This window comes from Nipponia nippon, unplaced genomic scaffold (assembly GCF_047370975.1).
Source record: "Nipponia nippon isolate SJK-2023a ecotype South Korea unplaced genomic scaffold, ASM4737097v1 scaffold_21, whole genome shotgun sequence".
In the NCBI taxonomy this organism is placed as follows: domain Eukaryota; kingdom Metazoa; phylum Chordata; class Aves; order Pelecaniformes; family Threskiornithidae; genus Nipponia; species Nipponia nippon.
The window spans coordinates 4389107-4411562 of record NW_028262338.1 but is presented as its reverse complement, the minus strand read 5'-3'; the positions used below and the strand labels follow the sequence as shown (position 1 = coordinate 4411562).

General features: G+C 36.6%; 2 protein-coding genes across 3 annotated transcripts in view; one reads left to right on the top strand and one right to left on the bottom strand.

Annotated features, from left to right (window-relative positions):
* The window catches only part of SLIT3 (slit guidance ligand 3), a 601195-nt gene extending 583478 nt beyond the window's left edge, over nt 1-17717 (bottom strand). Inside the window, exons 1-2 of the mRNA XM_087759961.1 lie at nt 17477-17717; nt 16546-16689 (exon numbers count right to left, since the gene is read on the bottom strand). The gene's annotated coding sequence lies outside the window, so the exon portion shown is untranslated. The remainder of the gene's footprint in view (nt 1-16545; nt 16690-17476) is intronic.
* A 730-nt stretch (nt 17718-18447) lies between these two features.
* SPDL1 (spindle apparatus coiled-coil protein 1) overlaps nt 18448-22456 on the top strand; it is a 29757-nt gene continuing 25748 nt past the window's right edge. Inside the window, exons 1-2 of one of the 2 annotated variants that reach the window (XM_087759967.1) lie at nt 18448-18487; nt 20980-21078. The gene's annotated coding sequence lies outside the window, so the exon portion shown is untranslated. The remainder of the gene's footprint in view (nt 18488-20979; nt 21079-22456) is intronic. The other variant, XM_087759972.1, reaches the window with a different exon arrangement.

The following is a 22456-nucleotide window of genomic DNA, read 5'->3' as shown; positions in this document are numbered from 1 at the left end:
CAAGCACAACTAGAATGGCGTTCACAGTTTAACGTCTACTAGCACAATTTTGGCTTTCATGCAGGCCCCTCTTTGCATCCCTCTAGAAGAAACACATTATGCCACTCCAGTGTATACAGACAAATTCAACACAAGTTCATGATTTCCTTTTACTTTGCTTATTTAACCAATTACATCAGGGAACACTCCAAACCATCAGGATCTGCAATATGGATTCAATACAGACACAGGCAGTTCTGTAGCTTCAAGCAGCATCACCCCTAGAGAGCCCACCGCATACCTTGAAATCTAAAACCAGACATGGTTAACCGAGGCTCAAAAACCTCATAACAGGTTTCAAGCCTGAAAATTTCTATAAACACATGCTGCAGCAATGATGTCACTACTACAGCTGTCCAAAACAGAAATATAAATGTATCCTTCAGAAGTGACCAGATGAAGCCATAAAACTAAGATAACTCTTAATTCCAAACAATAAAACCTCACAAGTATACAAACAACAATGTAAATTACTTTTTTTATCCCAGTTCTAAATCTTTAGTTTCCAACTCCTAAGTCCAGCTTCTTTGTTTAGGTAAATTCATGTGGCAGTTCATTAATCAACCTTGATCATTCAGAACGCTCTTTTGTCCCATGTTCAGCATTGTTGGTAACAATTTTTTTTACTCAAGAGCATTTAGAATAGTGCATATGCTGTATAGATCAGGCCCACCATTCCGCTACTTCTGAAGACAGGATGTATGAAAGTTTATGAGTCAGCATACCTCTTGCTGCAAGATCTCACTTTAGAAGGCAAAACAGAAGAGTTACAACACAGCAGTACCTTTCTACAGTAAAAACCAGCATATAGATAGTGATTACCATTTAATCACTGACATTGGAACTCCATGGTCCACAGGAGAGCCATTAAAGGAAAAGGAATCATTGTATTTCCTTTTGAGATTATTCCCAGACAGAGAGGTTAGGAAGTTGTAACAAAGCCTAAAAAAGATTATTTATTAGTTAATGCCACAAATAGCAAGCTACTTTATATGTTTCTATTAAGGTTAACTTCACTACAACTCTTCCTCTCCAGCTTTATCGCAGATGTTCTTATTACTTCAGTAAACAACTGCAATTTGAAGTGTTGCCTTTTTCATTGCAAAATAGATCTATGTAAGTGATACGAAAAACAAACAGTTGATTTAAAGATGTCTTTCCTGTCCATTACAGAAAATTCAAACACTGCATGACGTTTTACATGCATCTGATTCAGTGTATAATACTTAATAACCCATTGTATTTGGTGAGCAAATATAATCAAAACAGGTCAAATCCTTAACATGAAAAGCTTAAATTATTCCTTTCTGGGAATAGGCGTGTGAAAAATCTCCTCGAATTAGTAAGCAACTATAGCAGAGATGTCTAAAAGCTGCATTTGTTTTCCAAGATATTTTTCCACTGGCAAGAGGAGTTACCACAACCTTTTCAGTGTAATAATGGCACACTGCACGTGCATCAATGCTGGCAGAGGCAAACAAAATGTATAAATCCTGCTATGGCTTAGACAAGATAGATAGTAAATTCCTAAATGCTGTCAAGACTCCAAAGGTTCCGTCCACGTACATTAACACACACTCACTCAGCTAGCAATTTTTACTATTAGAGACCTTGACATTTAGAAAATTTATATTTACATTTCTAGATTTGGGGAAACAAAGTCTGCTCTCCATGGGCCACTGAAGTGGCAACTATGTGTCCTCTCTACTCTGGTAAATCTTACCATAGTCTCCTGCTTCACTGAGGAAACTTTAATGAACTTTTTCATAAATGTGGGATTCTACAACACAAGTTTATCCAAGGACAGGACAATTTTCCTCCCAAAGTTGACAGGTAAACTCATCTGTCTCTAACAGAAATCTTAAAGCCTAAACATTTATAGTAAAAATAGACTTAATAGACCCACTTAAAAAAAAAAAATCAAGCCTTATAGGGCAAAGTAAATGCAAGTTGGTCAGTAAACAGTGTATTCACACACTCTTTAAAGTTACCTCAACTGCTTCAGGACTAAGTTTTTGCTTATTTGCTCCCATCATACTAAGACTGAGTTGTTCTCCACCTGAGGGTATATCCCAAGTCTCATTGCAAAGTTATGCTCCACTTGCTAGGATTAATTATTTATACCCAAACAACAAATGATTAGTTATATAGCATTCAGGAAGATTCATCAACTAGAAAAGATAACTAATTATATAGTTACAAGCAGGACTTTTACCTCCACAGAAATTAGAATAGAAAGTGTTTAAGCTATTCACTGACTGAATGTGGCACACAGCTTACATCCCAACTGAAAGATTACTTTCACCTGTTAGTGAAGCAGATAAAAGGAAAATTTAAGTTACATAAACCACACTGTGACAATATATTTTCACCAAACCCAAAGAAAATTAATATTACATCTCAACTTCTAGAGGAATAAGTCAAAGGGTCTTCAGCACAAATACATGCTGGAGAGGCCTCTTACTTACTAGAGGGAAAAAATACAGCAAGGTCACACTTTTACTTCTCACTGGAAACAAGGTACAATCCATATTCTCTAGGAAAGACCTATGAATCAGTGAAATTATCTCATCTACCACTATTTGACAATAGCTATGAGGCAGACTATAAAGACAACGTTTTCCAGATGAAACAGTCCTCTAATTAAGCATGAAAAGCACTTTTTTTGTCCTTTTTCAGTAAAGACTGCTGTGAGGCAAGACAATAGAAATGGCACCATCTGCTAATAATCCAATTAGAGAATTTCAAAGCAACAGCTAACAAAGCTAGCTGTTAGTGATTTATTTTTCTAAACATATTTTTCAATTACACCACATGGAGGTCCACATGCTTTCTAATTACATTCTACTTGGAAACTACAACAATTCATGGGATCAAGGAGAAATCACATCACGGGGTAATGCAAAACACGAGCTTTTCCCAGTTATATTTTTGTCTCTAGTTGTGACAGAATACATCTATAGCTTTGCCACTTTTTCTCATATTCTGCCATGATATGTGATAGTCAAACATGTCTCAGACATCACTTTTACCAGAAGATTCTCAGGAATTATCTAGGATACACCCTCTCTTCCCACTTGGTTTATGGTCAAAATTATTATCAAATGCACAAAGACAATGCTAACTTTCCTACTGTGACTAAATGCTCTGCAGTGTTGTATTTGGGAACCAATTACTGCTTGTCATTCCGGACTACTTGCACAGAGATGGGAATTGGCTAACATTGTTTAGGTGGGTCAGGTGTTTATCAACACCAGACAACTCACTGGCTCTTGGCCTCTTACTGAAGACAGCCAAAAAAAGAAACACTAATGTTTGAATATGTCTTCAGAAGATACTGACAACTTTGGGAAAACAGTTTTATCCTGCTTACAGGAGATGCACAAATTAAATGACTTGCTTAAGGCCTCACAACAAGTACATGGATGAAGAACATACAGAATTAAAAGCATATACTGAAGTATTAGGGTACACTTCATCCAATACCACAGCAACTCACTCTTATATGAATAGATATGGCCAGTGGATTAATATGGCCACATGGAGCATAGAACTGCAGTAGTTAAAAGTACCTTAGAAACTCTCTATCTTGACAGGAACTTTGCTGAACCTAGATGTTTTAATTCTGATTCTGTCTTAAGGTCATCCTGCATATCTTTTCACATCTCTCTCACAGTGTGCTTAAAGAATCCTGTCACAGACCTATTCAGGCAAACACCAACTTCAGTGGGATACAGCTGAAAACTCAGTGTGGACATTGCTAGTTCCCCGAAATCAAATGATCAGTTTCTGCCCTTCAGTGAATACACTATGCTTTATTGCTAAAGGAGGACATACTCATAGCAAGGAAAAGGGCCCATCATCTCAGTTTGACACCTCCCCCCCCATCCTTTGATTAACTAGTTTAACAACCGATTCTTTTAAGAATACACATAAAATTTGATTAAATACAATACGCCTGCTTGTATTCCTGGTACATGATAATCGATGAACATAAGCTTCATCTACATATAAAGAAGAGATAAGCACAGCCAATTCTTTCTGCTTAACTTGCATTCTTAGTCATCCAATGTTGCACTTCATTAAAATAAGCATTCTTGAGGATATTCTTATACACAGAGGCACTGTTACTCAAATAGAGGGTGAAGTTTCTCAGAAACACATCTAGTGCAGGAGCAAGTTGAGAAAAAATAGCTGGTGATTTATTTGAGGCTTCAGGTTTTACCCCATCATCAAGCATCTGCAAACAAGCATAACTCAGTCAGCTGCATCCTGCATATTTGATTGCCTACCCTATCCTTTACATACCCTATCCTTTAAAAAAATTACAAACACAGCATACCTTGTGTGTCCTACATAATTTATTCAAAAAAGTTACACACACCATTTCAGGAAAAAAAAAAAAAAGGTTTTGATTGAAAGTTGTTAGATAAACCACAGTCACTTCATGCAGAAAACTACCACAGTCAAATGAAAACAAATTTTTCAAGTGAGCACTAGAGTTGATGGCCTGTTGAGAACAGTCTTGATGAAGGTTACCCACACTGAAGAGAATTTCTGAAAACATCCTTTTGACTTCAAATCCATTTGAATGTATTAATAATTCAAAGTTATTACTAGCTGTAAGTAAAAAGACCTATCGGAGAAGATTAATGACTGACTATGACAATAACCTAAACCACTCTTAAGTAAGGACACTAAGCCTCCATTATCCCATCCCATGTGGAAGTCAGCTTACACTGCAGATGCTGGTAGCCAGGATTCTTCACCCACAGAATCTTTTGGTAGGACTTCAATATGATGTTACAAAAAAAAAAAGTGTGAATAATTAGATCTGGCTTTCAGTTACACTGCCTCCAAAGGGACATCACATCCAACTAGAATGTGAAGCAGCATCCTGTTTTAATCAAGGAGAAGTTCTTCCAAGCTGTGGAGTTTTTGATCCAAAGGTGATTTTATGGCAAAAAAAAAAGATCTGTTAAAAGAAGTATTTGTCTGGAAAAAACTTCAATAGCTACGTCTTCTCCTGTGGCCAACAGCTGCTAAGCTGTAAATCATATGTCTGCCATAACTGCAGTAGGCTCAAATATTTAATTTTTCCTCTCACTTTCCTTCCTCCAGATTAGCCTCCAGACAACAGCAAAAAACATTAATAAAAGTCTCAGCTAATGAGCTTAACATGGTTTTATTAGGCCTTCAGAAGAAGCAACCTGCTAGCTAAACATTTTCCTACAATGTATTGAATACCTTGTTGGTGGCAGTACATAGCCTTTTGAAACAAAAGTAGCACATGTGTTTGAAAAATAATTTACCATGTGCACACAACAGGTTTGAGTGTTGTTGGGGTTGTTTTCCTTAAAAAAAAAAAAAGGATAGAAGAGGCGATAGCTCAGTTCTCCATGAGCATTACATTATTTCAGGCACAGAGCAACCTTTCACTACCATTATGCATGTGCATTCTCATGCATGAAAGAACTATTAAGTGCTTGCTGGGCCCCACACTGTCAGAGGGTCAGAAAAGTCACTTGACTGATAGTGAGCTTGTGGTTGTGCTGTAAAAGAAGCCACCCATAGCCACAAGTAACCACTCCCTAAATACCTCATTTAACTTGCCAAGCCACATAAGTGCAATGAGTTGACAAAAATGACAGTTTTCCCAAATTTTATAAATATAGGGCCAATACTTCTTTTACAGCAGCTCTTGAAGAGGTGTCAAAGGCTGCACAGGGGTCACTGTTGCAGAAGAAATACCCAAATGCCTAAATCTGTGAGGACAACAGAAAAACCTGGCAGCATTTGCTGCTCCCACTCCAAGAATGGACTCACTTGTGTTGGTCTGTAGAGAAAGCTTTCAGGCTTTCTAAAACTTAGAAAACTCAAATGAAGCCCTTGGGGGTTGATTAATCCCCCAATGTTGCCCACTATACAGAATCTATGAAAAACACTACTTTCTTCTTCACTCACCTCTAGTACTCCTGCAGTGTGGTGGAGCACAAGTTTCGCTGGTAACTGAAAGAACTTTTAGAATTTAAACACAGGGGGTCTTTTTTTGTTTCTTTTTAAACTTAAGGTGCCTCACACATGCCTGGCAATAACTTACAGCTGTGCCATATCAAACCAAAGGATATCTAACCCCATATCCTGTGTCTAACAGTAGCCAACAGCAGATGTCTGGAGTGTCTCCAGTGGAACCACTCATATAGTTCCAGTAGCGTGGCTATTTCAAAACCGTCTTTAAACTGGTTCATTTAAAGTAGCAGCAGCACAAAGCTCAGTGCAGGCTAGCCTACTGTGCAACAGTAGGTAAGATAAGATGTAAACATACCCCAAGTTTCATCACCTCCTTGCCTGACAATCCACCTTCCCTGAATAACATACAAAAATATTCTGCAATTACATCCAAATATTCCCGAGTTGCCTAGTAATGAGTACATTTATGCATTCAAAATCACAAGCAACCTATTTACTTAATGAGCCATCTGACCCTATGCGACTTCCTGTTTCTATTCAGATGCTCTGGGCCAGAGGTTAACATACAGCTTCTTGCTCCTACCACTTGCTGAAGAGAGAGGGGGAAAAAAAAAAAATATCAAGGCTTATCTAGACAGCATCAGTGCTGCTGAGGTAATATCAGGACTTGAAGCAAAATGACTTGGACTGCTTTTTCATGTACTTCTGGATGCCCCCGTGAACTTGTTCCAAGTACAGTTACAAGACTTCTTAGATTCCATGTTACTTCACTCATGAAAAGGAAGGACTTATTTTCTTTTTATCCTATGAATACATATGCTAAGTATTAAACCATGCCCTGTGTGAAGGGTTAATACCCAAGGAGTAAATTTCAAAGTGATAAACAACAAAACTCGGGCTCTGAGTGTTTTTGCATGTACCTGTCATTGTATTAAACTTGTCATTCCCAGCATCCCTAATATTAAATGTTTTGATTCTTTCCCAGGATCAAAGTATAAGCAACTGTTCCAATAGGTCCTAAGATTGATTTGTTGAGATGACTGACTTCAGAGACCTTGGGTACATGCCACGACATGCATTCGTTTATAACATAAATTGATGATAATCATTACCTGCCATAGCAAACTTTTAGCAGTGTCCATTTCTAATACTATGTTCTTGTGCATCAAGTAGCTAAGGAGGAGAAATACGAACTGGGGAACGCAGAAGTCTGCTATGAAATGAACTGTACAAACAAGGAGTGGTTTATAGAGTGGGCAGCTACCTAAAATCAAGCTTGCATTACTTACAACTGCATGAGTTGCTATTTATTTCTGAAAAAACACCAAATTAAAAATTAAACAGCATCTTTATAGCATGGTTCCCTAATTCACATCAATTCTTTAACTCTAATGCTTGAAATTTAGTGGGTTTCATGCTTGTGGGGCCAGACATTATCTGCAATTATCCTCGATTATACAGTACTTTAAAATTAGAAGTTTAATTTCCCACCTTCAGTGCAGTCAAATGCATTGTGAAACAATGGCAGAAAAGGAAGCAATTCAAGAAAGAATTTTTAAGTCGTGGAAGAGTGAAAGCCTGCAGCCCCAGTGCAGCAGACGAGGGCTGCCGGGGGTAAGGGTGTCCCGGGCCCACAGCACACAAATCCTGGCTTTCATTCAGAATCCTCAATTACACAGTACTCAAAAATTAGAAGTTTAAATTTCCCATCTTCAGTGAACATGGAAATAACTGGAGGTAAAGCACAACAAAAAACCTCCAAAACTAAAAAAAAATCCCCACAGCATCACAAAGCTACTTGATATATAATATGGTTTCTTTTGCCTTGCTTACACATTTAATATTAAGAAATAAGTTGTTTTTAAATGAGGTTTTTATGAATATTTGATCCAAAGATCAAATTCCACAAGAGTTTTACTTTAACATTAGTTACTAGAGCCATACCACTTTCTGTGGAATAGACAGTTACAGACTCTGAAGATAGCCGAGCTGCTGCATCAGGTGGTAATTATTTCCATGTTCACTGGGAAACATACACATTTCACTCCCCATTGTGAAAGTCATTGTCTGAAAACTCATCACCGGTCCTGAATAAACCCTTCAACTAGACTGGGACACAAATACCGGCTTTCATTCAGAATCCTCAATTACACAGTACTCAAAAATTAGAAGTTTAATTTCCCACCTTCAGTGCTTACATTCAACCTACTGTTGTACTGACATCTGGACTGGACATGGACTGTCAGTATAAACTGATACCTAATACTCTGGTACTTGTATAAATATAAACTAATATCATGTAGGACTCCAGCAAAACTTCAAAGAGACAGCTTTAGCATTTTAAAGCTAATGCCAAACACTTCAGCTTGAAAAGCTGATACCACCACCATAAATAAATAGCTCTGTGCATATAGCTACACAGTCCTTTGTAACTGCAGCTGTCCATTAGCCTTTTGGTAACAAAACATGCTCAAGGAAAAAAGAGAAATAGCAAGCTATTAAAAATATTAATAAGAACTAGGTTTGCCAATACAAGATTTATACTCAGTGTTAGCACAGTATGTCCCAGCTTGGTATTAAAGTTTGACCAGAATGCATGTATAGTTCTCGTATTTCCAAGTCATATCCCAAACACCTACAAACTAAAGAACATCTTGATTATTTCAAATAGCTGTCTGTTGGGACCTGGGTTAAAGCAACAGAAGTTTCTGTACCTGAAAAAACAGCACAGCAAATTATGAATGGTAATTTAAATACAAACTTTCCTCTCATTCATTCCCCACTATAAACTAGCAGCTAATAATCTGAATGCCTTTCACTGACAAGTCTGCTATATTAAGTATGTTTTAAGTACCTCTCCTCAGCTGTTCTACCCAAGAAAAACAAAAATATGTTTCTAATGAAGCTGAAGTCCATCAGCTACTAATGGGCTGCTTTCCACATTGTACTTTTTAAGCTTGCTTGACTCACCTGTAATTCCAGAAGCAAGATGACTATACGCAAAGACAAAGGAGGAGGCAGCTCAAAGACCTAACGCGAGTTCTGTGCTGCAGATTAGTTGCACATAATGGGCAAAAAAACCAAAACAGAAAACAACAAATCATCTATTAGCCAAGATATGCCAGGATCTGAACAACTATACTAAAAGCTGGGATCTTCAGGACTCCTGAGGAGACGCAGGTGCTCAACACATAACTATTTCAAACACTTCACTCGTTTGAAGATGCCAGCCAAAGAGATTAAACCCAATGCACTCCAATTCATTTTAATTCCGTTGGAAGGAGTATTAATTACATAAACTTTTGCCAGTTTTCTGCCTAAACATTTAAGCACATTTGATTCTATTCCCCTGAAGGAAACGTAGGAATAAAGTAATTCTATCGTTACAAAGGTGTATAAGGAGTCAGCATAAGTGCTCTCAAATAAAATAAAACCTCTGTGGTGAACAACTGACTCGGTGGATGAGTCTTCCTACTCCTCCCATCATATTTGAAGTTTGCCTAAGGAAAAGCCTTAATTGGGGCTTGCATTCTCTAACTGGGAAGAGACTGCCAAAACAGTTTCTGCTAGAAATTACAATTTTTTAAAAAATTTCAGAAGTACCTTAAATAAATGATCTAAGGCCAGGGAAGCTGTTAAATTTAAGGCAGGACCTAAGCAGCACTTAAGAGTTAGGTAATTTATGTTATTCTTCTAGTTGATAGTGTACCATACTTGTGTAATGTGACAGGACAGAAGTGGGACTAATATACCCGATACCAACTTCATGAAAGCATGACAATGAAAGAGTAGCTGGTTCTATAGACCTATCCTATTCCCTCACTATAGAAGACAAAGTAATAGTCAGCAGAGCAACTGCTTAAATCCATACACTGTATTTCCAGAGGTATGCATCTTTCAGAATTCAAGCCAGGTCTAAGTATAGGAGCTCTTCTATTTCAGAAGGCTTCTAATACACTGAACTTGAACTAAAAACTTCAGTCACATCATATATAATGTTCATAGCTGTTCTTTTATTAGAGTTTCATATTTTGTGCTGAGAAATTTATGAATTTAAGTTCAAGCTTCATTATACTATTCATTAATTGTCCAGCTAATCAGCAGCCTTAGGAAGCCTTGGAATCATAAGAGTACACTGAATTGAGAATAAGCATAGGATAGCCAAGAATTTCATTGTAGGATCATATATAGTGATATGGTTAAATTCAGAAAGATCAAATTAGGCTGTCCATCTTCCAGAATTATAGCTAGAGACCAAGCTGAGCAAGAAAATTAGTGACAAACGAGATGATAGCAGGGAGATGTAGCTCAAAATCTAATGCAAAGGTAACTGAAGTCATAGATAAAAGCCCTGGACTGAATTTTCCTGTGAGAAATTTAAGTATGAAAAAAACTTTAAAGGTGTCTGTTTCTTCAGACCTGAACATTTCTTGCAGTCACTGAGCATCAGTATGGTACAAATAGTAAACTAGAGAGCCAGAGCAGAGATTTGGATATAAAATGCATAGGGTTTCAAAAGAGCTTTTGTGCTCAAATACGTGTTTTTAAAATCTTATAGTCAAAACTAGGAAAATAGTGAATAGCATATAACTAGATAACAGATTGCAAAACCTAAAGGTCATGCTGTATCGCTAGTGAATTCCTTAAGTAAGTGAATGTTGTCAACTGTAAGGACTCTATGCCTCAACAATTATTTTACACACTTAGCAGATTTTAACATAAACACCCTCAGCAGAAGGCATTAGGTAATGGCTGTCTGCCCTAATTAACTACATGATTTGCACGCTTCTCCCCCCAAGACATGACGGGAGCTTTTCGATGAGCAGCTTCCAGGTCATGTAGTGCAAGCAGCCAAACAAATCATCTCTTCATCTAAACCTGGCAATTGATTATGGTTCTTCTTTTACATCTGGCTTTAACTAGTTTTTGCTTTCAAAGTTGGTGCACAGCATAGCATTCAATACCACTGAAACCCAAAGCAGCAATGAAGACTTAACCCCCTAAGTGCAGCAGCTGGCAAAAGCTCTTGCCAACTGAACAAGAATCTAGGAACTCATTGTACATGCCTGTTACAAATATTATTTTCTAAATGTACTTTTTGGAAGCACACTTATATACCAATAAAATCATGAGATCATTTAGAAGTAACCACTACTTTTTGCATAATAGTAGCTTTTGGGAACAGTCATACTGCAGCTTCTAGATTAAAAAACTCTTTCAGTATAACTTTTGACACAAGGCTACCTTGCTTCAGAGAACAATATTTTAGGACTGAGCAAACATCTAAAAAAATTTGTTAGAGCTTAAATTCCACAAAAGATGGATACTAAAGACCCAGCTTGACGTCTGTAAAGATTAAAGCTTTACATCTTTGATTTTGATAACCTTGCCTTTTAATTCATCATGCAACTAAAAGAAAACAGTAATACTTTATATCGCTGAACAGACCTCAAGGCAACAGAAGCACCTTACTTCCCTCAGAATTGAGCTTTGCTATGCAATACTATTTGTAACATGATGTAGTAATTAAAGTAGTAATTGTTTGTTTTATGCAAGATGTACTTTTCCCCCCCCCCCCCGCTCTTCCTCCTCTTTTCCATACACTTTTGCAATTCCAAAGATGGATCAGAAAGATCACATTAGTCCATGAAGATCATATTTTGGAACAAGTCAGTGGCAGATAAGTTATTATCTGATTACCTACCTAAACTGTGAACAGTGTGTGTGCATGTCTAGTGCTTTATGGCTGAATAACAGGTTTCCACTGGATTTACGATTATAGGAGTCTTCTGTGTCGACATATAATTTAGAGAATCAAGAGATCTCTAGACAGGGAATAAGCAAGGGTCAAGTATTGATTATGTGCAAAGACTTAGCAGAATAGATGAATTCATAACTAAGAAAGTAGATTACAATTTTAAAAACGACCAATTACTGATAGGAATGTAGCTTTTGCTGAGAGTGAAGAGACTGACAAAATGCTGGAGATCACTACAGAAAGTTTTATGGTATTAGAAATATTAATTCAACTGGTAATATCCAAAAGTTTTTATGGAAACCTTTGGGAAGAAGCAGCTTTTATAAAATTAAGACTCAAGTAAAACACCCCAGTTGATCCATTATTGCCTTCTCTTGCAAGAATTACTATCCTGGGTATATGGGAACAGCTAATATTACAATATTTTACAGCATGCAAGTGTTAACTTAGCAATGTAATTTTGCTTCTTATGCAAATGAACAGCAATTCAAAGTCCTAAATAGACACAAAGAAGCTGTTGAATTTCACCCCAGTGTGGTCAAAAAATTTGACCCCTTGGAGAAAGCTGCACTCAGCAAGGTGGAAGGTGCAGCCAGCCTCATTGTATGCTGCAAGTATGAATAATTTACTGAAAGTAATAAATAAACATACATTTATGGCAAGTAAGCTATCAAATACTTCAATACTTGCTCTAAGGCTAATCATACTTGCAGAAAATTTTAAAGCAAAACACCTATCAGCTTCCATGATATGAGGTAAATGCCCCAAGACAATATAATGCTATGCTTTAAAGGAGAAGACTGCAGAGCCTGTCATCCTAGATGTTGGATGAAAACTAACGTAGTGTTCTTCATTTCTTGTTTTGACAATGTTTGTAGCAGTCATTTCCACTTCTGCAGAATCCTTCTCTCAGTATAATAAACTGCTGGATGGAGCAAGAACAATATTTTAAATCAGCCTGGTTCCAATGGGTTTGACACAGACAAGCAGCCTTTACTGGATGTCTAACACTCTTCTGCTTCCAGAAGAGAAGGAAAGAAACCACTCACCAGATAATGTGTTATACTGATCAGCTGAACCAAACATGTAAGCTAGACCAGTGGTGCCAGTCTACATTACAATAAAACTATACCCTATTTGATTGTCTGGGCCCCTGAAATCTGAAATGGAACTTTATTTGTAATGCAAGTAGGTTACCTAGAGAAGTACCTGGTAATGAATAAGCAGTTTTCAAGTATTCTGTAAGAACATGACCGAGTCCTATTTTTTGCTCTACACGTTCCTGCCTTAATAGGAAAGGGTGAAGGGCTTATCTTTCCAGAACTCTGGGCAATGTGCAGTTCTATACAGCTCAACAAGTTTAACTCAGAGGGTCTGATCTATGCAGAAATACACTCATACAAAAATCTGGTTCAAATTTGGTTTAGTAAAAAACTCTTCCATGTCTGTCTGCTCTTCGAAGGAGCACGCAAGTATATTAGCACATCAAAAACTTAACTGTAAACAAATGTCTTCAACTGATAAGACATATTTTGATTTTCATATAAAAGCTTTAACTTCACAGCATGTAGTGATTTTCTGCTATGCCACACTGAACAAAATATTGCTCAGTTCACACAAAATACTTACATATCACAACTCACAAAAAACCCCAGTGTACTGCTCAGGGAAGTTACTGTTCTACACATCTTGGATTTACAGAGAATAAAGATCCTGTATGGAAGAGCTTTGACCTTCCATTGTTGAAGCCTGAATTCACTTAACATTAGAATTCAAAGGAAAAATTTCTAATACATTTATTATTCTAATGATGTTTTAATTATTTAACATAAAAAAACACCACCTGAACTGTATTCTGATTTCCCCACAAGTCATTTAATTAAGTCTCAATGATATAGCAGTGAAGGTACAGCTTATAAAGGCACGATCCAGAAAAACTATTATCTTCACAATCAGTCATTCAATCAGAAAGGAAACATTACAGTTACACAGAACCTGACACTGTACTATGATTAAAACTAACCCAGCCTGAAGTGGTAATGTAAATCATTTCACTGAGGAGCTACAGAAGTCTTTTACTAATACCATTGAAGAAGCAAGCAGGCAGGAACAGGAAAGAGAAATGACCAAGTCTCTCAGTAGCAGCACAAGTTTACACTAGCTTAAATTGTTCACAGAACCACACCACCAGCACCTCGACTTCCCTTGCCTCGGCTACTGACTATAACCTCAGCTGGCAGACCAGTAAGATAACAACACTGCTTTGGTTCTGTAGCTGTCAGCATTTCAAAGCATCCAAAAAAACCTAAACAGCATGAATGCAAACCTCATGAACAGAAGATATGCAAAAAACATTAACGATAAAATACAAAGAGGTTGTCAGGAGAGATTGAAATAGAGTGGTACTTCTATTCTAATTTTAGATTACTCATATAAGAAATGGAGAAGCATAAGGTCCAGTTCAGGAGTCAGCCTTTCTGTGGGAATCTGTCCTGCTACTTCCTATACAGACTCTAGTTTCCTAACCAAGTTCCCTGTATTGGGCACTTCAGGTCGGACAATATGCACATTTCTTCACCATTTTACCAGTTGAAATGTCTTGTCTGTAATCATTGTTAACCATATTGCTTTTTTCATGATCCCTTGGTATGTAAAGCCATGCCTGTCAGAAGAGTCAAAACCAGTAATTGCCTACCTTAATACTTTACCACAGTATCCAAAAAAAAAAATTGAGCTTTGCACTTGGAGAAAGACAGTGACATCCAGTGGTTCATTACTTAGTGATGTGTTTTAAAAAAAACTATTTTCAGAAATATTTCTATTACTCATCTAAAACTTATCATTCAAACCAAAGCCAAATCCCAGCTGCTCAAATCAGCACACATTTAATTTAAAACAGATCCCAAGACATTACAAAGACATTCTGCATACCACAGGAAAGAAAAAAAGTAGGCTTATTGCAATCTTAATATTGCTATTCTTTGGTACAATCAGTGCGGAAAAAAAAAATCTGTTAGCACATAAAATAAAGAGCAGTTGACCTCAAATGCTTAACAGAAACTAGCTATGTTGTCATTGCTACGATCAAGACTAAACAGTTATTTAGCGAACACATGCATAAAAGTTTCTGCCAATTTGTAGTTCAAGTTTTATATGTGTATATATTATGGGAATAATATATTATTATATTAATTGTCACTAAAGGAAAAGACCAAATAACCCAACGCTTTTCACTGTGCTGCTTAGTTATACTGAAAAAGGCAACTTCAGTGCTTTATTTTGACCACATGAGAAAGGGTGCAATACCTCTGTCACAGGACTGTTACCATGTTTGTCAGGTTTACCGAGATCATGAAAGAGTTTAACAAGTAGCTTCAAAATATATAAATATGTATTTTATGAATCTGGTACTACCTGAGATGAAAATACAAGAAAAGCAATAAGCAAATATTTCAAAGCAATAAAAGCTCAAGGAAATAATGTTGAAATCAACCTTTTGATAGCACTATTTCCCAGCTACACAAAGTACACTATCATGATAAGGAGTAGAGAAGAGCCCAGGTAAATCACTACATTTTAACTTCAATCAGGTTTTTTCCTATTACATTCATTTATGTTTTAACTTCTCTTTCGCCTTACTTTTCATTAGTGAGAAACTTTCAAGTACAGCTACTGCTTCCCTTCACACTGAACTAATTAGCAGAAAATAGCACCCCAGTAGTTTGTGTGAAGTAGGTGTGTCAAGACATTTTATAACAGAGCAAACTCAGTCCACTAAAAACTGGTCCCGAGTACTGAACAACTTAACCATTTTTGCTGCTTTCTTAATTCTGAGTTAATCCCTAGAAGGAAGCCTACATATTTTAAGAAGAGTGCTTCAGTGCTCAGAACTGCTTGCATTTCTACTTGAACAGAAGGAAGCATTTACATGTCACTGCTGCTAAGGCATTCTATGGCAATTTGCCCAAATACACACTGGTATTTTCTAGTAAACATCGTTCAATTTAAGACTTAGGCAAGAAAATATATGTAACTTGATATTTTAGCATGACATCACAATTGGTATAGAGTGATATTGGTTTTCTGAAGAGGTATATTTGAACCTAAAATACCAAGATGAATCCACTTAAGTCCGAGTAGATTACCTAGACTAAGTTTAGCTAAACTAAGACTTTGTAAAGGCCGATATACTCCTTCACACTAAATGGCATAGTAAGTTTCATAGACAGAAAGCTTTGAGCACCACACATTTCAGGCCATTCAGTAACATAATTTGTCTATAGAAAGAGATTGTGTTATTAAAGACACTATAATCATAAATACAAAGCACAAAATGTGGTTACAGACCATCTTCACTGAGATCTTGCACTCAAGGTTAAACTTAAAAGATTAAATGGTTCTATATTTTGAGATACAGCATGAATATTTAACAGTGAAATAAAGAAGTCAATTGTGTTTAGAACTTTAATTTTAAAACTAGGCTCTAAGCTGTTCATCTGCCAGTAAAGCTATTAATTAATATAATTATGTAGCAAATGAAGTTGGGACTGAAAGCATCAGAATATTTTACCAGGCTAGGTAAATACTCCAAGAACACATTCAAGTGATTAGACCCTTCCGTTTCATCTTTCAAAATTGTCCCATTTTATTCAGTACTGCTCACTTCATTGCTTTTATTTTTCATTTTCTTTTCAAAAAGAAAGTATAAAGGGAAAAGAATTACACTGAGGGGGTGTGGAGGGGTGGGGTGGTGCAACAGCACTTTTTTTTATACCCACCTTTTCCAGAAGTGGTAGAAAACATATTTGCTTGCTGGCAAGACTTCAACAGGTGAAACACTTTTCAGCCAGCCAGTCCCAGAATGAAGCTATTCAGTTGCTGGGGTTGATGATACACTTATAAACTGGTAGGCAAGCAGGCAGCTGAAAATAAAATCAGATAGTACATAAAGTACCCAAGAACCTCTCAAGCCCAACAAACTTTCAGTCTGCTACTTCTCCATATGACCAGGCAGATATCAGATACTGTTACCTTGTTTAACTTTTAAAACATCAATTTCTGTCTGAGTCATGCTGTCTCATGTCATGTTACACATCTCTACAGTCAGAACAGGACAACGTAGTCCCAAACACTATCATGTAAGCTTTCTTAAGAACAGGAAAGCATCCATTAGTTTTACCTAATAATGTGTTTGAGTTCACCTTTTAAGGGGGATGGTGGGGAACAGGGATTGGCATTAGAAGTAAAGTCACAATTATTTACTCTGATGAAGAAAGAAAAATAGTTAAAAGCAGTCTCAAACAGAAAATCTAGAACTGAAACAAAACTACACAACTACTGCTCAATTCATTACTCTTAAACTAAACTTAAAAAAAAAAAAAAGTAATGCTTCACAGTCCTGGTCCTGAGTATGGTACAGTTTCAGCTTTTAGTTAGTTATAGAGCAATACACCTCAATCAATGAAAACATGACTAATTATGCTTCACACATTCCCATGTAAGGTTGCTACAAATTATTTATCTCATGTAGTATGCAACATGAGTTTTATATACAATATAGGATCACATTTATAGCTTAGTTTAGCCTCTTTAGGAACAATCTTAACCATTTCATGACATTATCTTTAAGTAATAGCAGACCTTAAAAGTAAAACACACTCCTTGAACCACCCAACATTTATGTACTGAAATACAGTTCTTATAACTTACCATGCTTTGGTTTTCTTCTTGTTTCTATTCTTCTTTATTGTCATATGTGCCAGAGGTATATAATCCCTAATAAGCCTTTTCAAAACTACTTAGTAGATAATAAATTGATGAAATACAGATTCACAAGAAATCCAATGTGATCACACCATCCAACATTTTGAAACATTGTATAAGAATAGCCAGAACAAGAAAAAGCCTATAGCTTAACATATTTCACATAAATAAAAACTACATACTATTAACAGTAAAAAAAAAAAAAAAAAAAAAAAAAAAAAAGAGAAAAATTTAGTTTAGTTTTCACATTCACTTACACAAAAGACCTAAACTACTGCTGCACCTTTGGGAAAGTGAAGACATTTTATAGGAGGCCTGAAATGAGATCCAGGTGAAAGCTAAATTGGTTTTGATGGTGAAAAAGCGAATGACCTCCAGCTTGCAAAGCTGATTAAACTTTTTACTCCATTTGATTAGAAATACATAGTAACAGCTCTACATTATTGTCCAGAATGTAGCTGATGATCTGTAGAAAATTAAATTTAATCAAAATTAAAGATAATTACCCTGTCTGTTTATTGAAAAAAATGCAGCCATGTAAATGAATTTGAAACATACCTTTTATCACAATAAAGTCATATTACTTCATTAAATAACATTTTCTCATTAATATTTAATAGCTGCTACCTGCTTCTCATAATGCTTGCTTTTGATTATCACAAAGAAAACTTCTAGAAAGGCAGTGAAGGAGCGCTGTCCCACCTGCAGGGAGACTGCAGGCTCTCCGGGGAAACCGTAATTGAGGGAGACGCCCACACGGTGGTGCTGGTGATTTACGGCAGCTGGGCTGCAAGCCCCAAGGGCCCGCATCTCCCCGCACCGGTTCTCGTTAACGTTGAAACAATGAGAATCTGGGTTGCAAAAGCTACGTGGCTAGGAGAACGCCAGGTATATTAACCACCATGACAGCAACGATGGTAAAAAGGAGATGACTGCATTAGGGAAGTTTGGCTGTTAGTGAGTATATAAAAAAAAACCTCATAAATTAGAATAATTTATATGTAGTTTCAGAGAATAGTAAACTGTTTGGGTTAGTTAATGGTTGTGCAATTAGAAGCGTTAATGATGATGTCTATATGTAATTTTCTATATCATAAAATGTGGCTTTTAAATATTTATTTGATGTTGTTACCAAAATGCTTTCCTATTGAAGAGCAGTGTTTAAATACTGAATTAACTACATGTTAGTGCAATAAGTTGAATGTAAACCAGTGTCAACTAATTAAAATCATAATGCATAGCAAAAAGCAGTAGGGGTTCTGGACCACCATTACATTACAGAATGATAATAACGGGTGTCTGAATTTATACTGGATGTGAACTTAAAGTGACTCATCTCGGTACTGCTTAAAGAAGGAATAATTAAGATTAATTTGTATTACAGTATACTCTAGGTTCTATTACGTGTTGATTTGGTAAACTTGTTATGAGATAGACTGCTTTTGAGCTACCAGGTATAAACAAACCAAAAAAATCAGCCCCCTGAAGTTAGTATCGTGAAACTTGTATCATTGTCTTGTTATTAGAAAAAAATTTTGTAATTGTGACTTTAACCATGGATATTTGGAAATTTTGAAAGATGCATCCAACTTGACCCAATACTTAAAAAAAGAAAAAAAGTGAAAATCAGGAAATAGGAAAGTAAATTCCCACCATAGCTTGGCTCTGAATTTATACACTGAAGAATATACATTCTCATAACTGGACCCCTCAATTACATAAATCTAGGAAGCTTATTGGGAGGCTCCTGACCTATGCAAGCAAGTAGTGTAAAAAAAAAAAAAAAGTAACAAATCTAAATAATAGTAATGGAAAGTTGTCATAAGGGAGTACCTGAAAGTTTGTATTGACACAGACTCGCACACCTACTTGATTTGCCAAGTAATCACGTGAAGCCACAGAAAGCTAGTTAAGGTTAGAGTGGTCAGAAAAAAGCAAAACACATCTTTGTTTAGCTAAGATGACTGAAATAGTAAGATGAAGTGATTGGGATGAGGTCAGTCACTAATAGTTTAGAGAGGATTACCAACAGTATGTTACTGGCCCTCAATCTGTTGCTGTAATTATTGAGCTACTTGAGTTCCTTGCAAAAGAACTTAAGTATTAGTATTACTGCCCTTGGAATTCATAGTAATAAATTAAAACGTATGGACTTGTGAATTTTACTTAATTGAAAGTGACTCATTTCAAAAAAAACAGAACAATTTAATGTTTACCAACTGAAAAATGTGGAAGGAGTTAAACCTGGGCTTCTATGAAGTTGCACTAGGAAATAACATAACGTGGCTTTCAATTGTGCAAAATTAAGTCGTCTTAAATAATGAAGAGCAAGAACATGAGGGGGGGAAAAAAAACCACAACCAAACAAAAAAGACCCCTAATGCTCCAACAAATTTTAATTATAATGAACCCTGGATCTGTTGTGCCAAAACGAATCACGTAGCTAGTTATCAGTTGCTTCTCAATAGGCTGCTATTACTTGTTTGCTTCCTATAGCATTTGGGATCTTAAGCACAGTTAGTAAAACACTTGTCAGCTCATATGTTACACTGAGCAATTAGCAGGGAAAGACTAAGAGGGCTTTTTAATATCATTTGGTTTTATGTAGATAAAGGCAACAAGTCCTCTCTCCAGGGGGAAAAAAAAACCCCAACACATCTACTTGCTGTAATTACTCCATTACTTGTATGGAGTGCTTGCCTGCTAGCATAGATAAGACTTAGAAAACATGCATTTACTTTTTATGGAGGGTCAGCAGTGCACAGATTTAGTTAAGTTTAGCGATCCAAAATGTCAATAAGCAAAAGAATACAAACTACACACATAGGAAACACTTAATGTTTCAGTAACTACTGGATTTGTAGAATCTCTATAGGAAAATAGCTGTTATTGAGGTCATGAGCAGGAGAAAAGTTTCTAAGAGCAAATATATAGTTACATTGGCAAGCTAGGGACTAAACACAATCTAAGCTGAAAAGAAACATGAAAAGTGAGAGTCTTCTCATAGCTAAATGGGACAAAAGTATTTGTCTCCATAAAGCCAAATTTATTACAAATGATGGACTTAATGACTTTGTTGTTCTATGCTCTTTCACAACCTCTTAAAGTAAAACCTAGCTTCAAAGCTAAGTACAACTCAAGGAATCCTGGTATACAGCCAAACTGTAAAGAGTGGTATTGGGTAACTAATAAATATTTTATAACAGTGGTGAATAATCTTGTAGCATTCTGACAAGATGGTCACTCCACTTGACAAATCTGTGTTACAAATTAACTTATTAGCAACTGATGTGTGTATTTCATATTCAGAAGAAGTAGATGTAGTATGTGAAACAGGATCCTGGTTAGTGCCAATTCAGTACGGAAAAGAGAACAGTTCTGAAGATAACGGCATGTTTTAAATAATGAATCAGTTACTTTGTACCTAAGCTCCTAACTCTGTTTTAAAGGCATAAATGGAAATTCTAAGCTGAGGAAAATATTGTGGAGTTTGCTAACGTATTTCGTGCATTAAACAACAGCTGTTATATATGACCGTGGAACTGAAGGTAGGTAGAAGCAGCAGCAGCTATTTTAACTGTTCTATGATTTAACTTGTTATGGCAGATAATTGATCTGATGGAGTAATCATGTTAATACTTAGAATTTACTGTGTATTTTATATTCTTCCAAGATGTACCCAGCTAACTGTCAGGAGAATTACAAGGATTTGTTAATTAAGTCACTGTTATCCTTGTTTTAAAACAAGGGGGTATAGCTGTGAGTATTTGGAGTGGTTAATCGCACAGTGAATGCAGCAGAATCAGGATTAGAACAGGAGTCTCTTGTTTCCTGACCCTGTTTTAATTAACCTGGCATTCTTCCCTGTCTAGACCATTCTGTATTTAATTTTTAATCCCATTTCTATTGACGTAAGCTAAACCCACACATTTTGATAGAAGAGTAGAAGTAGTATCATTTTGACAGAAGTAGTAGTAGTTTTGCTGGCTGCTTCTGTAGAATTTTACACCATGTGCTTATTTTCCAAGCCCCTTTTATCTTAAGACATCTATTTCTGTCCTGGTTGCTCCAAATAGGATTGTTATCTTTGCATCTACTTACAGCCTGTTGCTTGAATTTAACCTTACATTACTTGAAGCATGGTTCTTTAAAGGCAGAATTTGCTTTAGTGTGCTTCTACGCAATGGCTTTTGTTACAGATGGCATATTAGATATGAGAATAAACTTTCCATACTCACTGATGTGGTTGGAGAAAGTGCAAAAATATATCAATCTTGCAGAACAGATTAAGCATTTAACTACTGCTTAAAAAGTAAAAATTACTCAGGTTTTCTTCTGGGGCAGAGAAAATGGCACATAGGTAACTGTGCTTGGACTCTCAAATAACCATCAGAACCGCATGGTGAAGTAGCCCAGCTGATGAATTTTGCTCTTCTGTGTGGATATTATTCAGACCTTCGCTGGCTTAGGAAATCTATGAATTCTGGGCGATCTAACGCTATGAAATCCCTCCCTGGGACTCCTCCCTGGTGCAGGAAGTGAAGATGAGTAGAAACTAGAGCAAGCTAGGGAGGAAAATAGGAAGTTCGAAGTTCAGTTCACAGCTGTGCTACAAGCACTGTTACTTGCTGTGTAACTCTTGAAGTTTGGACGGTAAGCTCCCCAGAATCTAAGGAAAGGTTTGTTTGAATAGGAAGATGGTGACATTGCCTCAGGGGCAGGCAGCCTCAGCAGCCCCTACTGAAGAAGGGGATTTCCTCCATGAGGAGAGCGGGCAGTGGGATAAACCAGACACTCATGGCCGCCAAAACCAAGAACTCTCCTGTAGAACAATGCGTGGGAGGAGCGGGTTGCCCCTCTGCTTTGCAGGATTCCTAGATAATATGTACTACCCTGTACGCTGACTCTCATCACTTACTCTGTGCG